Here is an 18,230-nt window from a genome sequence, read left to right on the forward strand (position 1 = left end):
ACACTATTCAGGTATATATATATAAAAAAGAATGCGTGACTTTTTTACATACTTCTCTCCAAGATCAACTGAACAGTGAAGAAAGCAAGGTTCAGAATAGTACATACAGCTTATGTTGTCTTATGTATGGCATGCCATCTTGTTGTCATTTAAAGGGGGGAGGGAGAAGAATGTACATTTTGTATTTGCTTGTATATACATAAAGAAAAGCTGAAAAGATACAAAGAATTAATAATAGCAATTACCTAGGTTAGGGATTTGGGGAAGAGTGGAGTGGGGAACTGAGATGGGCAAGAGAAGTGGGAGGGAGAATTTTTCCTGCATAAATGATGATCATCTTTAATCAGTACCATAATCTCCAGTATCTACTGGAGAAAAGTTTTCCAATAATGCAACAAAAACCTTCAGGTTATATTTTTAGGACTTTTTGGCAATTGTTAATGAATACTTTGCAGGATAGTTTAAATAATGGGGACATTTTAGGCATGAGATTAAGGGGGAAAAAAAAGGGAGAACTGGACCGTGGAGAAGTTTCCCAAGGGAAAAAAGCAGGAATCCCCATGTCTGACTCAATTGAATCAAGTGGCTCGGGCAGAATGCTGAACAGTGTGCCACAGGGTGCAATCACACTTTGGCCCCTGTACCAAGGGATAAGTAATTCAGAAAATGTTACCATTCATAATCTGCAGATCCAGCACATCACACTCTTGCGAATGGGTAAAATAAGAAATGGTAACTAAAAACCCAATCCATAACAATATAAATGCACTATTTCACATGGATCACAAGAAATAAGACTTTCAAAACCAATCAATTAAGTGATAAAAGATGATGTCTACCAAACAGGCCAGAAGATATTAAACATTATTATATTATATATAAAAATATTATATTATATTATATAAACAATATTATATTATTATAACATAATTATATTATTAGATATTAAACATTAATATAAGGATTGTCCTCTTCAAGTCTCCCTCCAAGCCATGATTCTGTTAGTGGAAGAAAACTTGGAAAACTTATTTAAAGAAAGCATTTGATCAATATCAAAAATTTTAATTTTAGGTTTCGCTAATTACAATATTAGTACCTTATCAAATGTGAATCGTCTCCCTTCTCAGGAAAAGCAACAAGCAACACAAAAATTTGTTTGCTTTCTTTTAGGGATGAGAGAAAGCCAAGGCAATTTAAATTAAAAGCATACTTCAAACTTCCATAAAAACTCTGTTTTGTTTGTTCCTAAGGAACCAAGTTGTAAAAACATGCAGGATACCAACACTAGAAATAGAATAATGGGAAAGAAATCAAGTTAGTTGTGTTAAAAGAAACAAAAGAAGTAGGTTTAATTCTAAGCTACCAATAAAAAAGCACATAGACTTAAATTAGAGTTTATACTTTCTTGAAAAGGTCAAGATCTCCCTATTCCTGAGCAAGCTGTAGACATTTGGTTCCAGGGACTAGAGCCAATGTTAATAAAAATTTTTGGTGTAAAAGTTCTAGATTTCTGGGGAAAAGATGAATAGCTAGCCCCCCCCCCAAAAGTTTTTGTTTTCAAGTAGTAACTAAATCATGGAGTTTTTGAAAAATGTGACTACTAATACTCTTTAAAAAGTATGTTAAAATATTGATCAGGAATGAAAAGAATTTTAGAAGTAATATTTATTACTTCTTTCATTTTCTCTCTTTTTTCGTAAATGACTTTTAAAAACCATAATCTAGAATTTGCTTTAAGAGAGAATAGAAAGATGGAAAATTCTTAAAATAGCTTAACATAGAAGACCAGAAATATTTGAATTAATTATAAACTAGAATATGTCATGATGACATAAAATAAGGACTGCTACTAGTTTTTTTTAGAAAAAAATTTCCATTAATAAAGCCACAAAGTTTTACTGAGAATCTCATGCTCAAAAAAAGATAGCGAATCTGAAAAAAAACTATAGGCATGGAATTCTGCACCATTCACCAATTTGTCCATTCATTTCTGCATTTGTTTAGCATTTTTTAACAGCACTAAATGCCAGGTATTATATTATTAATAAAGCAGATTCCTGGTGTGAACTCCTCAGTGAGACAGGCATTAAGACAAATAACAGTAATAAGTATAAACTTGGACTATAAAATCGAGGTTTGTATTAGTACAGTGGAAGAAAGGAAGGAACTAGCCCGGTTTGATCAGGTCAAGAATGGTTTTACAAAGGTGGTGTGTGACCTGGGGTTTACATGATGAGTAGTTTATCAAATGGAAAAGAAGAAAGGATAACCATTGCAAAACAAAGAAATAGAATATGTACCATAATTAAAGCCATCACGCACGACACCACAGACTGGGGTACTTTGACATGTCTGGACAAAGAGTGAAAGAGGAAGAACTGTCAGAAAAAAACAGAGGAAGGGATCATCCTAAGAGGCCTTGACAATGTTAATCAAGAATTCAAAGCTGAACAGCTCACAGGCTTTTCCTCTAAGATCAGAAAAAAGGCAAGGGTGTCTACTCTCACCACTTTCATTCAACATAGAACTGGAAGTCCTAGCCAGAGTAGTTAGGTTAAGAAAAAGAAATAAAAGCAATCCAAACTGCAAAGGAAGAAGTAAAATTGTGTCTGTGTACAGATAACATGATGTTATAAATAGAAAATTCTAAAAGCTCCATAAAAAAAAAAACCTTCTGGAACTAATAAATAAATTCAGTAAAGGTGCAGGATATAAAATCAACATACAGGAATCAGTTGTGTTTCTATCCACTAACAAACTACCTAAACAGGAAGTTAGGAAAAGAACCCCATTTATAATAGCACCCAAAATAATAAAATAGATAAATAAATAAATAAAATAATAAAATCCTGCAAAATCCTGAAAACTACAAAACATTGATGAAAGAAATTAAAGAAGACACAAATGGAGAGGCATCCCATGTTCATAGATTGAAAACAAATAGTGTTTTTTTCTTTTGAGAGAGTAAGAGAGAGGACACCTGCACACATGTTGAGTCAGGGAGCAGGGAGGGACAGAGGGAGAAGGAAAGAGAGAATCTTAAGTAGATTCCATACACAGCACAGAGCCCAAGCAGAGTTCAGTCTCAACGACCCTGAGATTATGACCTGAGCTAAAATCAAGAGTCAAACAATTAACTGAGCCACCCAAGCACCCCAAGAATTAATATAGTTTATTTTGTTTGATCTGCTATATTTTTATTTTTTAAATTTTTTTATTATGTTACGTTAGTCACCATATAGTACATCCTTAGTTTTTGATGTAGTGTTCCAAGATTCATTGTTTGCATATAACAACCAGTGCTCCATGCAATACATGCCCTCCTTAATACCCATTACCGGACTAACCCATCCCCACACCCCCATCCCCTCTAAAACCCTAAGTTTGTTTCCCAGGGTCCATAGTCTCTCATGATTCATCTCCCCCTCCAATTTCCGCCACTTCATTTTTCCCTTTCTTCTCCTAATGCCCTCCATGCTATTCCTTATATTCCACAAATAAGTGAAACAATATGATAGTTGTCTTTCTCTGCTTGACTTATTTCACTTAGCATAATCTCCTCCAGTTCCATCCATGTTGATGAAAATGGTGGGTATTCATCCCTTCTGATGGCTGAGTAATATTCCATTGTATATACAGACCATATCTTCTTTATCCACTGATCTGGTGAAGGGCATCTCAGCTCCTTCCACAGTTTGGCTATTGTGGACATTGCTGCTATAAACATTGGGGTACATGTGGCCCTTCTTTTCACTACATCTGTACCTTTGGGGTAAATACCCAGTAGTGCAATTGTTGGGTCATAGGGTAGCTCTATTTTTAATTTTTTGAGGAACCTCCAACTGTTTTCCAAAGTGGCTGCACCAACTCGCATTTCCACCAACAGTGTAAGAGGGTTCTCCTTCCTCTCCAACATTTGTTGTTTCTTCCTTAAATTAATATATTTTAAATGTCTCTACTACCCTAAGTCATCTACAGATCTAATGAAATTCCTATTAAAATCCGAATGATGGCTTTCACATGGAGGTGGGAAAGTCTGGCCTATAGGAATGATTACCAAAACCCACAAAGGAGATCTGGGCCTTGGGCTCCCAGAGAAAAAGAAGGAGGTGATCAAAGAACCAGAGACTCAATACTCAATTTTAAACAGTGACGATTATTTCACTGAGGTCTGTCCCGCAAGAGCCACATCCCCCTCAAAGAGTGTGGTCCTAGGGCACGTATCTGAAATGCCTCTAGTGAAGAAAAAGGGCCACAGCACCCTCTGTGAGCAGTACTTAGAACCCGATACCACGGTATGTGCTAGACAGAGAGAGAAGTTGCCCAGCCCCAGGAAGCAGCTTCTTGGTTCATTTTGAGTTCCAAGGTGGGGAGGAGAAACAGAAGATGAAGTCCTTATGGCCTCTGACAATGTGCCCTGGCTTGAGAGTGAAGACCTTCCTGGACCCCAGACAGGGAGAGAGGGTGACCAGAGTTGGCAAGAAGGAGAAAAAGGCCCAGGAGGCTGCAGCCTTCTCAGCCAGGGACCCTTGGTTCTGTGAGTCTGGGGATGCTCTGTAGGGTGCTCGGTGGGGAACGATGGTGAGGAGCAGGCAGCCTCAGGGCAGAAATGGAAGCAGGGGCAGCCCCAGGGATTACACTGTGAAGATGAAGAAGAAAAAGTGTCACCAGAGGGGAGACAACTCCCTAGCGCACCTTGAGCTCTCTAAGTCAGTGGAGAGCAGCCCTAAGAAAGGAAGAAAGAAGGCAGACAAAGTTGAGGCTCCAGAATACTTCCCAATAGGACACAATCCCAAGCCCCTGGCAAAGAAGAAAACAAAATCCAAGGAAAAGACAGAGTAGCCGGCTGGCTCTGAAGAGGAATAAAAAGAAGAAGCAAGAGCAGAAGTAGCAGGAGAACCAGGAGAAGAGGAGCCTGACACGGACGTAGAGGTGATGCTGGAAAAGAACGGCCACACACACAGGCGCACAGAGACCAGGCGATGTGAAAGGCCTTGCAAGGAGACACTGAGTGTGAGGCAGGCATGACAGAAGTTTTGGAAGGAAGGAAGGGTACAGGAACACAGTTTGGCCAGTGAGATACACCTGGGTTTGAAAATGAGGAACAGAAACTGACATTTCTCAAACTTATGGGTAGTTTTAAAAATAGGGGCCCTCATTAACCTGATTGGAAGGCCCAACATGGCTCTCAACAAAGCGGCGGGCGGCCACCCACCTGCCGCGGAATCTGCAGCTGGACTATGACCAGGCCACGAGCCGTCAGTATGACAGGGACACTGGCCTTGGCTTCTTCTCCACTACCTCAGACAAAATCTTTTATATCAACAGGAGTGCTTTCAAGTCAATCAAGTTTGAAGATTAAACTCTACTGTCTTACCTTCAAAACAGCCAAAATTGCTTTTATTATTCAGTTATGCAGATGGAAGCCATCTGACAGTTGTCGCGAATCAATCCTCTGCAGAGATAAAGGAAAACCATGCCCATGTGCTTGGACGTACTGGGGTCAGGGAAGCTCACGTGTCAGAAGCCAGAGAACACGTGAGTGGCTAATACCTACTATTTGCTGTGTTAAGCATTCCAACTCTGTTCGAAGACATCAGCATACATAAATAGCTAAATTTGTTGAGCACCTAGTATATGCCAGGTACACACTAATGTGTTTCCCTTGCATTAATGTATTTAATCTTAATAATTATGAAATAGATGCTATTATTATCCTCAGCTTACCAATGAGGAAACTGAGGTTCAGGGATGAAGTAATAAAATTGCCCGGGTTCACCCATGAAAAATCCTAATGGCACTTTTTACAGAAATAGAGTAAAACAATCCTACAATTCATGTGGAATTGTAAAGGACCACAAATAGTCAAATCAATCTTGAGAAAGAATTAAAGTGGAGACATCACATTTCTTGGTTTCTAAATATATATATATATAAAGCTACAGTAAACAAAACAGTATGATACTGACCAAAAGATAGACATATTGACCAATGGGATAGAACAGAAAGCCTAGAATAGATGCACACACATATGGTCAACCGATCTTTGACAAGGGTGTCAAGAATACACAATGGGGAAAGGACAGTCTCGTTAACAAATGATGCTGAGGAAATGGATATTCATAAGCAAAATAATAACACTGATCCCTTATTATACACTATACACAAAATCAACTCAAAATGGATTAAAGACTTAAATATAAGATTGGAAATCACAAAACACACATAAAAAAGAAAACACGGGGGAAAGCTTCATGAAATTGATCCTGGCAATGATTTTAGATATTAACAAAGGAAATAATCAACAGAGTGAAAAGGTAACCTGTAGAATGGGAGAAAATATTTGCAAGTCATATATTTGAAAAAGGATTAATCTTTAAAATGTATAAGGAACTCCAAAAGCTCAATAATAAAAAAAAACTTAATAACCTTATTTAAAAATGTGCTAAGAACGTGAATAAACATTATTCAAAAGAAGACATACACATAGGTTATGTGAAAAGTTGCTCAATGTCACAGGTCATCAGAAATATGTAAATTACAACTACCATGAGATATCATATCATATCTCATATCTGTCAAAATGGCTATTATAAAAAAAAAACAAGGGCACCTGGGTGGCTCAGTTGGTTGAGTGACTGCTTTCGGCTCAGGTCATGATCCTGGAGTCCCGGATCAAGTCCCACATCAGTCTTCCTGCTCAGTGGGGAATCTGCTTCTCTCTCTGACCCTCCCCCTTCTCATGCTTTCTCTCTCTCTCTCTCAAATAAATAAATAAAATCTTTAAAAACAAAAAAACAAAATGTTAAGTGTTGGAGAGGATATGGAGAAACTGGAACCCTTACATACTATTTGTGGGAATGCAAAAATGGTACAGCCACTATGGAAAACAGGACAGAGATTTCTTGAAAAAACTAGAACTAGAACTATTGTATGATTCAGCAATCCCACTTCCGGGTATTTATTCACAATAATTGAAATCAGGAAGAGGGGAGAGGTATTAGCACTCCCATATTCATTGCAGCTCTATTCACAATAGACAAGATGTAGAAACAACCTAATGCCTATCAGCAGATGAAAGGATAAAGAAAATATGGTATATACATGCAGTGGAATACTAGTCAGCCTTAAAAGAGAAGGAAATTCTGCCCTATGCGACAATATGGATGAATCTTGAGGACTCTAAGCTAAGTGAGATCAACTGGTCACAGAAAGACAAATACTGCACACTTCCCCTTATATGAGCTATCTAAACTAGTCAAATGCAAGAATCAAAGAGTGGTATAGTGGTTGCCAGGGACAGGAGAGAGGAAAGATGGAGAGTTCCTAATCAACTGGCATAAAGTTTCAGTTAAACAAGATGAAGACGTTTTAGAGACCAGTTGTATGACACTGTACCTATAGTGAACATAGTATTGATACACTTAGAAATTTGATAAGAGGATAATCTCAGGTTAAGGGTTCACACTATAATAAAATAAAATAATTTTAGAAAAAGGTTATGAGGGGGACACAAATGTGTCTGTTCAAACTACCCAAAAGAACATCTACCAGTTGAAGCAACATTGTCCTTCTGAATATATGATACCTCTAGGAAGTCACATCAAGAAAAAAGTGGTGGTCGAATTTCTAACTGTAAACAAAGGTCTACTCAACCTTTATTTAAATTTAGCCCCATATGAATAAGCTGAAACACAGCCAACCACTGGGATGAATATATCCCATAAGAATCAGCTATTCTGTTCTCTCTAGTTTAAATACATTTGTAAAGTATAGGCATCAAAAAGTGTCACCAAAGAAGCTGGTAAGGAAGAAAGGGAGGGAGAGAGAGAGAGAGAGAAGCAGCAAGGAAGGAAGGAAGGAAGAAAAGAAGGTGAGAAAGAGAGAGAAAGAGGGGGGGGAGGGAGAAAGGGAGGATTTAAAATCTAGATTAAAAGAAAGAAGAATAAGAAGAAGAGTTCAAAGCTGCCCCAACAGGAACAAATGCAGATGCTCCACAGGACACAGGCCAACATCAAGAATGGGTGAAATGGCAAGTGCTTATGGGGACCGAGATGGAGTATGGTCTACTGAGTACGAGGCTACTACTCAGCTATAGGTGTTTCCAGAATGCTAGATATCCTGGAATTTTCAAAGAAATCTGAAATTTGGATGTTTCTGTGATATCGCTCAATGTTTTAATGTCGGCAGCCAATTTTAACATACTAAAAACACCAGAGAGGCAAAAATTTATTTTTTAGCTGGATTTGTTTGTCAGACTGAAACTTTGTGATCTCCTCTAAATACTGGAAAGGCACACACACACACACACACACACAAATTAGAAGTTTGATCTAATCAGATTTACATTTTTAGAAAGTTTCCTCTACACTCAAGTGGAAAATAGTCCAGAGAAGAACTAGAGTAAAGGCAGAAATTGCAGGCTTGATCTTAAAAGTTAAGAGAGAGACCATGTGGTCCTTAATGAATAGAAGAGTGAGGATGGAGGGGAGAGAGACCGTGGAGGTGGAATCCATGGGACTTAGTGACAATTAGCTGTGAAGTCAAGGCCAAGAAACAAGTATGAAGTGTCTCCCAGGTTTCTCATGTAGGTAATTGAGTAGATGGTATACTAACCAGCATAACCAATATACACATTAGCCAGTAAAATGAAGGCAGGAAGAGAAACAGATTTTGGAGGAAAGACAGTAAGTTTAATGAGTTCAGGTTGGAACATTGTATTTGAACATCTGTGAAAAAGGAACACGTGCAATAGATAACTGAAAAAAATGGTACAGTGTGTGATGTTGAAAATCTGGGCTAGAGACATGATTTTGAAGTCATCAATGCATAGGCATTAGTAGAAGCCATGGGTATATATACAATTAACAGAGAGAACAGAGAGATGACAAGTTGAGACAACAGTGATCTGCAAACCCCCAAATTAAGGTGAACACAGGAAAAGAAAATCCAGTGAAGAAGATAGGAAGAAACCAAGCTAGTATGGTATCAAGGAAATTAGTTTCAAGAAAATGGGAGTAAGGGTGCCTGGGTTGCTCAGTCAGTTAAGCATCTGACTTTGGCTCAGGTCATAATTTCAGGGTCCTGGGATGGAGCACTTTTTCTCACTCTCCCTCTGCCCCTCCTTCTGCTTGTGCTCACACACTCTCTCTCAAATAAATAGATAAAATCCTTAAAAAAAAAAAAAAAGATGGCAGTGAATCAAATGCTATATAGAAGGAATACAAGTATGATAAAAAAGAAAGGGACCTCAGAAACAGGGGTCATGTGTGACTTTAGCAAAAAAAATTTAGAGATATATCTATCATAGATGGAAGCAATACAATATAAAAAAACAACACACCCAAAATTTTCCTTACACATATTTTTAAAATCAATATCTCCTTTTCTCTAAATGTTGGAATATTTATACAGTATAAGAGACAAGATAAGACCACTTGCCCCAAAAGTTGGTTATTTCTTCATTTACTTTAAATCTTTCCTGACATCTAGCGGATGAATGATTGATTGTACCACCATGTCCATCCCATTCTCTTTGGACAAAACTCTACTGGATAACATTTTAGTCCCCGTGGTGAAAAATAGAATAATTCAGGTAGGGACGCTTAGGAAAGAAGACATTTGTTAAAGTGACAGGCTACCTGAATAGAACACCTACCACTTGAAGCAACAGCATTCCTAAGAAAATTGTTCATCTGAATATCTAATAACCCTTGGAAGTCACATGAGAGAACGAAGTGCTAGTCAAAACTCCAACCGCAAACAGAGGTCTACTCAATCTTTATTTGACTTGACCTGACGTGAATAAACTCAAAAATAGCCAATTGGGATGAATACATCCCACAAGCTTTCTTTGTTCTTTTCTGTCTGGTTTAAGTATATTTGTAAATTAGTCATTTTGCTCCCCTAGTAGCAGCACATTTTATTATTTTCTCTAAAAAGAGCATTTAACGAAAGTACTGCCTTCATTGGTGATGGTGGTGGTGGTGGTGGGGAGGTTATTTAATGAGTGCTTGGATCCTGCAGGTAAATCAAGAGGGAAAGTACCCATTTTCAAGCATAATAAACCACCTCAAACAATCTTATAGAATAAAGTATCAGTATTATTTTTTTAAAAGATTTTATTTATTTATTTATTTGACAGAGAGAGAGAGATCACAAGTAGGCAGAGAGGCAGGCGGAGAGAGAGGAGGAAGCAGGCTCCCCACCAAGCAGAGAGCCCGTTGCGGGACTCAATCCCAGAGCCCTGAGATCATGACCCGAGCTGAAGGCCAACGCTTAACCCACTGAGCCACCCAGGCGCCCTAAAGTATCAGTGTTATTAACATTCTATAAATCATCCAATAATAGCACTTCAGAATTATAAGGCTCTTTAAGAATAACTCAACCCCTTCCCCCTACAGATGACAAAAATGCAAATTATGGTCTAATGAAATAGAGCAGTTCTTTGGTAGTATAAATCCAGTTGTGCTGTTGACAAAGTTTTAGTTACAGTTAAAACTCAAGTTCACTCTGAATGCCTGGACAGAGAGCATTAATACACAGTACATAACCCAGTGGAGGAAGGATGTAACAAGTAACACCGAATGTTCTGAACCATACTGGAAATTACTTACTGATGATCAATTATATTATTTTATGATATTTAGTATAAACAATGACTGAAAATGATGTCTGATTTCTTGGTTTAAGAACCACAAATTTTAGGAGAGGATAATCAAATATCTTTCATGTTTTCCTATATATAAAACTGGCTCTACGGACACGTGGATGGCTCAGTCCGTTAAGCATCTGCCTTCGGCTCAGGTCATGATCCCAGGACCCTGGAATCAAGTTCTGCATTTGGCTCTTTGCCAGAGGCTCTTTGGAGAGCCTGCTTCTCCCTGTGCCTGCCGCTCCTCCTGCTTTGTATTTTCTCTTTTTCTCTGACAAATAAATAAATAAAATCTTTAAAAAAGTCATAACTGGCACTAGTTTATGTGAGACTCTATATTAGCAATAAACTCTAACCTACTTACATATTCATCTAGACTTATTTTCCAGAGCTAGAAAATACAACTGGTGAACTACTGTGAAATCAATAATTAAACAGTACTACTACACTGGGCAAACACGTGACTTGTGGGTTTACAACTGAGTAAAGTTTCGTGCCAGAGAAATTGTTTCTCTTGGGGATTTTGGCCTAATCTAGATTATGCTTTACTCTGGGATTGAGTAAATGTTATTTAAAAACCCACCTAATTAAAAAAAAATTAACTAATATATTTAGTTTAAAAAATAGTAGCTAATATGTTTTTTGAGCTTATTAGGTATCAAACATTATTCTAACAGCCGTGTGTGTGTGTGTGTGTGTGTGTGTGTGTGTGAATTCACTCTTCACAACAATCCCGAGGTAGATACTGTTGTTATTCCCACTTTGCAGATATGAAAACTGAGACAGAGATTAAATAAGTAAATAGTTCAAGTTCCAACAATTAGTAAGTGTCAGTAAGAACATAAAACCAGGCAAAGCTTCTAAGGTAAATCACTTTCTATAATGAATCCAATCACATTTACTCAAATGTTTTATTTCTATGACTACCCCCCTTCCTCCATTGTTGAAGAAAGAATAGCCAACATGTTTTGTGTTGTGATGGGGTTTTTTTGTTTTTGTTTTTTAATTTTTTTTTAAAGATTTTATTTATTTATCTGACAGACAGAGATCACAACTAGGCAGAGAGGCAGGCAGAGAGAAGAGGGGAAGCAGGCTCCCCGCTGAGCAGAGAGCCCAATGCGGGGCTCGATCCCAGGACCCTAGGATCATGACCTGAGCCGAAGGCAGAGGCTTAACCCACTGAGCCACTCAGGCACCCCTTGTTTTTTAATTTTTAAAGCCACTTGTTTTAAGCATTGTTCCAACTGGCAGCTGCATGGGTTGGAAATAAAAGAATATAAATAATTTCTAAAAAATTTTATATGGGGGACGCCTGGGTGGCTCAGTTGGTGAAGCGGCTGCCTTGGGCTCAGGTCATGATCCTGGCGTCCTGGGATCTAGTCCCGCATCGGGCTCCTTGCTCGGCAGGGAGCCTGCTTCTCCCTCTGCCTTTGCCTGTGCTCACTCGCTCTCTCTCCCCCTCTGTCTCTGACAAATAAATAAATAATATTTAAAAAAAATTTTTATATGGTTATGACCATATAAATGGTCTGCCCCAAACATTCATAATAACTTAGGTTCTTAGCTGAAACAGTTCTTTGTTAGAGGCACAGACAAGATCATATGGACCAGAAAATTGTACTGTCCATTTTAACAGAACACAACCTCATTATCATGACCATTTAAAGACTTAAAATTGGTAGCTAATAAGTATCTTTTTAAGTGAAATGAACTTAACACTGAATTTGTTTAAGAGAGCAACAATTTTACTTTAATGATCTTCATACATAAACATTTCGATGATCATGGTTGAGAGTGACCAAGTCAGGCTTTAAAAGGATTTATGGAATCTTAGTTCCTGCTACTCAGGCTACAAGTTCTTTCAAGGTCAACAGTGACTGTCATACTGACAATCTAGTGGGCACTCTTTTATGTCTCATTTTACTCAACTTTTCAACAGTATTCAATTTGGTTGAAATGTGCTCATTCTTTAAATAGTCTCTTCTGTAGAAATGATCTGGCTTTACTTCTATCTCACCAGCTGAGCTTTTTTTTTTTTTTTTTCCCTAATTCAATTCAAATCATTCTCTATTTGAGCTCTAAATGCTATAATTCCTGTGAGCTTGGTCAAGAACCCTCTTCTATCACTCTCTTCTCCCTTAAGTATTTTCATTTATTTCTAAAGCTTAAATACTATCTAATGCTGATGTCAAAATAGATCTAACTCAATTTCTCCTCTGAACTCAAACTTGGTATTTCCAAGTGACTATTTAATTTCCCCACTGGGATGTCTCATAGGTATTTCAAGTTTAAAACATCTGAGAATGAATTATTGATTCTAAAACCATTCCCCCACTAAACAAACAAACAAGAAATGACTTATCCTACACTAGTCTTCCCCAGCTCAGTAGCAGTGTCATCCACTGAAAGACCTAATTATTCAAGCTAGAAACTTGGGAGTTTATCTTTGAGTCCTTCTTGAGAAATATTCATAGATTAAACAAATTGAGGAATCTCTCCGTGAAAGAGAGGAAGCAAGTGAAGTAAAATATTAAGTTACTAAATTTAAAAAGAGGAAAATGGGATTATTGTACTCTTCTTTCAACTCTTCTCTATACTTGAAAACTTTCAAAACAAAGAGTTTAGAAAAAAATTTTTATTAAGGTACAGAAAAAAAGGCTTTGATAAATTATTCTCTTCAATGAAATTGACCACTGGCAGATGGCCCATGATTGAGCTCATTTTTTTTTTTTTTTAAGAGAGAGAAAGAGGGAAGAAAAGGCAGGGAGAGGAAGAGAGAAAATCTCAAGCAGACCCCACACCAGTGCAGAGCCTGACATGGAGCTCGATCCCACAACCCTGAGATCATGACCTGAGCCGAAATCAACAGTCAGAGGCCGAACTGAGTCACCAAGGCACCCCAGTGAGCTAATATTCTTAAAGCAAAAGCACTGTGGCAGAAAACTTAGGCCTCTTCACTGCATCCAGAAAGATCAGCTTGTGAATTTCATAGACCTTTTTTTTTAAAAAAGATTTTATTCATTTATTTGACAGAGAGAGAGAGATCACAAGTAGGCAGAGCAACAGAGGGGGGGCGGGGAAGCAGGCTCCCCGCTAAGCAGAGAGCCTGGGGCGGGGCTCGATTCCACGACCCTGAGATAATGACCTGAGCCGAAGGTAGAGGCTTAACCCACTGAGCCACCCAGGCACCCCTGAATTTCATAGATCTTAAAAAATTACTGAGACCTTAAGAGCAATTGACTCAGTATTAGGAAAAAAAAACTAACAAAAAAACCTCCAAAAAATAAAACAAAACAAAACTCTGATTCTTAGCTTCCCAAGCCTATTTTCCAAATTTTATTTTAGCCTAGCAATATTAGTCTGGAAAATAATACAGAAAATGGCTACAAGTTTAAATTTTTTAAAAAACCGGTAAAGGAAAATTTAGAGCTCTAAATATTTATCTTGAAAAGAAAGAAAGAATCTTAAAAAGAAACCTGTTACTTCAGGAAGCTAGGAGGAGAAGAACAAATGATACATAAAGTAGAATAAAAGGGCAATAATGGCGATCAAAGCAGAAATCAATGAAATAGAAGACAAATAACATAATGAAAATCAAAGAAGCCAAAGGTTGTTTTTTTTAAAGAGATCTAAAAAATTGATAAACTTTTATCCTGGCTAAGAAAAAAGAAAACATAAAATTATCAAAATCAGGAACAAAAGAGGAGACATTGTCACAGACCCTACGAAAATTAAAAGAATTATAAGGGAATATTATGAAGAACTTATGCCAACAAATTAGGAAATTTAGATGAAGTAGACAAATTGTTAGAAAGACATAAATTATAAAAACTAATTCAAAAAGAAAGAAATAGAATAGACCTATAACAAGTAAAGAAATAAGTTAGTAAAAGGATCTTTTAACAAAGAAAAACCTAGTCCTATTGACTTTACTGATGAATTCTATCAAACATGTAAAGAAACAACCTACACAAAGACAGTTACAAACAGAGGTGAAAACAATTCTCATTCTATGAGACCAGCACCACAACGATGCCAAAGCCAGGTAAATGTAAAACAAAAGGTAGACCAATATCCCTCATAAAGATAGATATAAAAGTCCTTAACACAGTATGAGTTGCCAAATCTGGCAACACATTAAAACTGTAATATGACAAAGTATAATTTATCCCAAGAATATAAGACTGGTTTAACACCTAAAAATCAATTAAGGTAATATACATCATAGGAATATAATAAAGGACAAAAACCATACAATTATCTCAGTACACAAAGAAATAGCATTTGACAAAATCCAACACTCATTTATAATACAGACTGAAAGCAAACAAGGAATTAAAGGAAAATTTCTCTACCTGATGAAGGACATTTATAGAATAGCTAGCTGTAGCTAATATCAATCTAATGGTGAAAATCTTTTTTCCCTTAAAATTGGAACAAGACAAGAAAATCCATTCTCACTACTTCTAGTCAACATTGTACTGGAGTTTTCAGCCAGTGCAAAAAGGTTAATTAATTAATTATAGGTACACATATTGGAAAGAAGTAAAACTGTCTTTATGCATAGATGACATGATCTTTAATGTAGAAAATCTGAAAAAATCTACAAAGAAAACTAATTATTAAGTGAGTTTAGCAAGGTTGCAGGATACAAGATCAATATACGAAAATCAATCGAATTTCTATTACGAACAATGAACAAACTAAAAATAAAATTAAGAAAAAAATCCATTTATAACAACATTAAAAAAATAAAACTTTTAAAAATAAGTTTCACTAAATAAATGTAAGACCTGAACTGAAAACTGTTAAAACATTGCTGATAAATTAAAGAGTATACAAATAAAAAGACTGGAAGACTCAGTATTGCTTAGATAACACTTCCCCATACTGATCTATATTGAATCTATTTAATGAATCCCTATCAAATATCAGCAGACTTTTTCATAGAAATTTACAAGTTGACTCTTGAAGTTATATAGAAATGCCAAGAACCCAGATTTTTTTTTTAAAGAACAAAGTTGGAGGGGGCGCCTGGGTGGCTCAGGCAGAGGGTTAAAGCCTCTGCCTTCAGCTCAGGTCATGATCCCGGGGTCCTGGGATCAAGCCCCACATCAGGCTCTCTGCTCTGCAGAGAGCCTGCTTCCTCCTCTCTCTCCCTGCCTGTCTCCTGCCTACTTGTGATCTCTGTCTGTCAAATAAATAAAATCTTAAAAAAAAAAACAAAGTTGGAGGATTTACACTATATGATTTCAAAACTTCCTATAAAGCTACAGTAATCAAAACATTGTGGTGCTGGTATAAGGACAGGTATATAGATCACTGAAACAGAATTGAGACTCCAAATATAAACCCTTACATTATGGTCATCTGATTTTCTACAAAAGTGCCGAGGGAATTCAATGAGGTAAAGATAAATCTTTTCAACAAATGATGCCAGAATAATTGTGTATACATACAAACAAAAAATAACTGAGATACTTTACCTCTTACCATACCAAAAAAAAAAATAGTCATAAACCTAAATATAATAGTTAAAAATATAGAACATCTAGAAGAAAATGTTTGTATCCTTGGGTTGGGCAAAGATTTGTGAGATACAATACCAAAAGCACAATCCATTCAAAAAGTTAGTAAGTGGAACTTTATCAGAATTTAAAACTTTTGTACTTCAAAAGTCATCATTAAGAAAATGAAAAGGCAAGCCACACACTGGGAGAAAATATTTGCAAACCATATATCTGATAAAGCACTTGCATCTAGAATACACAAAAATCTCAATCATAAGAAGACAAGCAACCTAATAAAAAATGGGCACGAGATTTGAAAATACATTTCACCAAAGATATATAAATGTCTAATATGCAAGGACATACTTAACATTGTTAGTTATTACAGAAATGCAAATTACAATACAATGAGATGTTTTTACATATTCCCTAGATGGCTTCAATCAAAAATATCAACTGCTAACCAAAATGTGGAGATTCTGAAACCCTCAAACATTGCTGGCGGGAATATAAAATGGTAAAATCGCTTCAGAAACAGTGTGGCAGTTTCTTGAAACATATATATTTACCATAAGATCCAGCAATTCCACTTCTACATAGTTTTCCAAGAAAAATGAAAATATGTGTCCATAAAGACTTGTATGTGGATTTTCACAGCAGTGGAGTCAGAATAATAGAAACGGCAATCAATCCAATGTCCATCCACTGGTAAATGGATAAATAAAATGTGTGACATATTTGTACACTAGGATATTACTCAGTAACAAAACAAACTACTGATAATACTAGAATACAGGTGAACTTCAAAAGTATTATGATTAAAAAAAAAGCTCTATAGAGAGAAAAGGGTTTGGGAGAAGAGGGTTTGGGAATTGGAATGAGGCTTGACTACAAATGGGCATGAGGGAACCTCTAGGAAGTGTTACGAAACTGGACTGCGGTAATGGTTGCAGAACTATATAAATATCCTAAAAAGCACTGAATTGTATACTTACAATGAAAAAGTATATAATATGCAAATTATACCTCAATAAATCTGTTTTTTAAAAAGAAGCTGGACTGTAAGGACATAAACTTTAACCAAGAAAGAAATCTAAAATCATATAAAAAAAGGTAGAACCGATGAACTGGAAATTGCCTACTGCATGGAATTTCTGAGATTATAAAAGATTCTTTAAAAGGTCAAAGTCTCCTCCCTCATTTATATGATTTTTTGTTGTTATTGTTATTGGCCAGTGTCCACACTCCTTTATGTATCTATCACAATCTATCAGTCCCTTAGTTTATTATATATTGAGTGCCAATATTTTGGATATTTTGGACCTGATCTAATGATCCTATATACTCCTATTACCAAGAAAGTGGGATAAAGGGAAGGTCGAGATTATAGAAGCTTTCTTGATGGTGGGGAACCTATGGAATAAGACAACAGCTGTATTTAAGAGCTTATAACCAGGGTAGCAGTTCTTAATCTTGAATGAACATTGGAGTCACTTGGGGAGCTTTAAAAATCCCCGTGCCCTGGCTGCACCGAGACTGAGGGGATCCAGGTAGCAGTATTTTCTAAAGCTCCCCAGCTGTGTGCAGCCAAACTTGAGAACCACTAGACAGTGGAGGAGGTAGAAGCTTAAGAACCTTTATGTTCGTGACCAACTGTCTTCTGGGAATGTGGTCTGAAACAGCTGCATTGCAGCACCTACAGCTGCTGTCCAATATGGTAGCCACGAGCCATGTGTGATTACTGAGCACCTGAAATATGGATAGTCAGAACTGAAATACACTGTTTATGTAAAATATGCACTGGATTTTGAAGACTTAGTAAAGAACAGAAGGTAAAAATCTCATTAATGATTTTAAACATGTATTGCATACTGAAATAATATTTTGTCTGGATCTATTGGGTTAAATAAAATATATTACTAAAATTAATTTCACCTCTTTTCTATTTTAAGTGATTACTAGGAAATTTGAAGTTACACATGTGGCCTCAATAATATTTTTATTGGACAGTGCTGGTACTCATTCTTAAAAAGCATCATAAAATCTCAGAGATGGAAATGACCTTT

General features: G+C 36.7%; 1 protein-coding gene and 1 pseudogene across 10 annotated transcripts in view; one reads left to right on the plus strand and one right to left on the minus strand.

Annotated features, from left to right (window-relative positions):
• Nucleotides 1-18,230, minus strand: part of VTI1A (vesicle transport through interaction with t-SNAREs 1A) — a 344,311-nt gene that overhangs the window by 284,837 nt on the left and 41,244 nt on the right. The window lies entirely within an intron of this gene.
• On the plus strand, nucleotides 3,226-5,362 carry LOC308355181 (lysine-rich nucleolar protein 1-like; annotated as a pseudogene). Its single transcript has one exon. The product of its transcript is annotated as a lysine-rich nucleolar protein 1-like (transcript).

The sequence above is a fragment of the Martes martes genome, assembly GCF_963455335.1.
Source record: "Martes martes genome assembly, chromosome: 14".
Classification (NCBI taxonomy): domain Eukaryota; kingdom Metazoa; phylum Chordata; class Mammalia; order Carnivora; family Mustelidae; genus Martes; species Martes martes.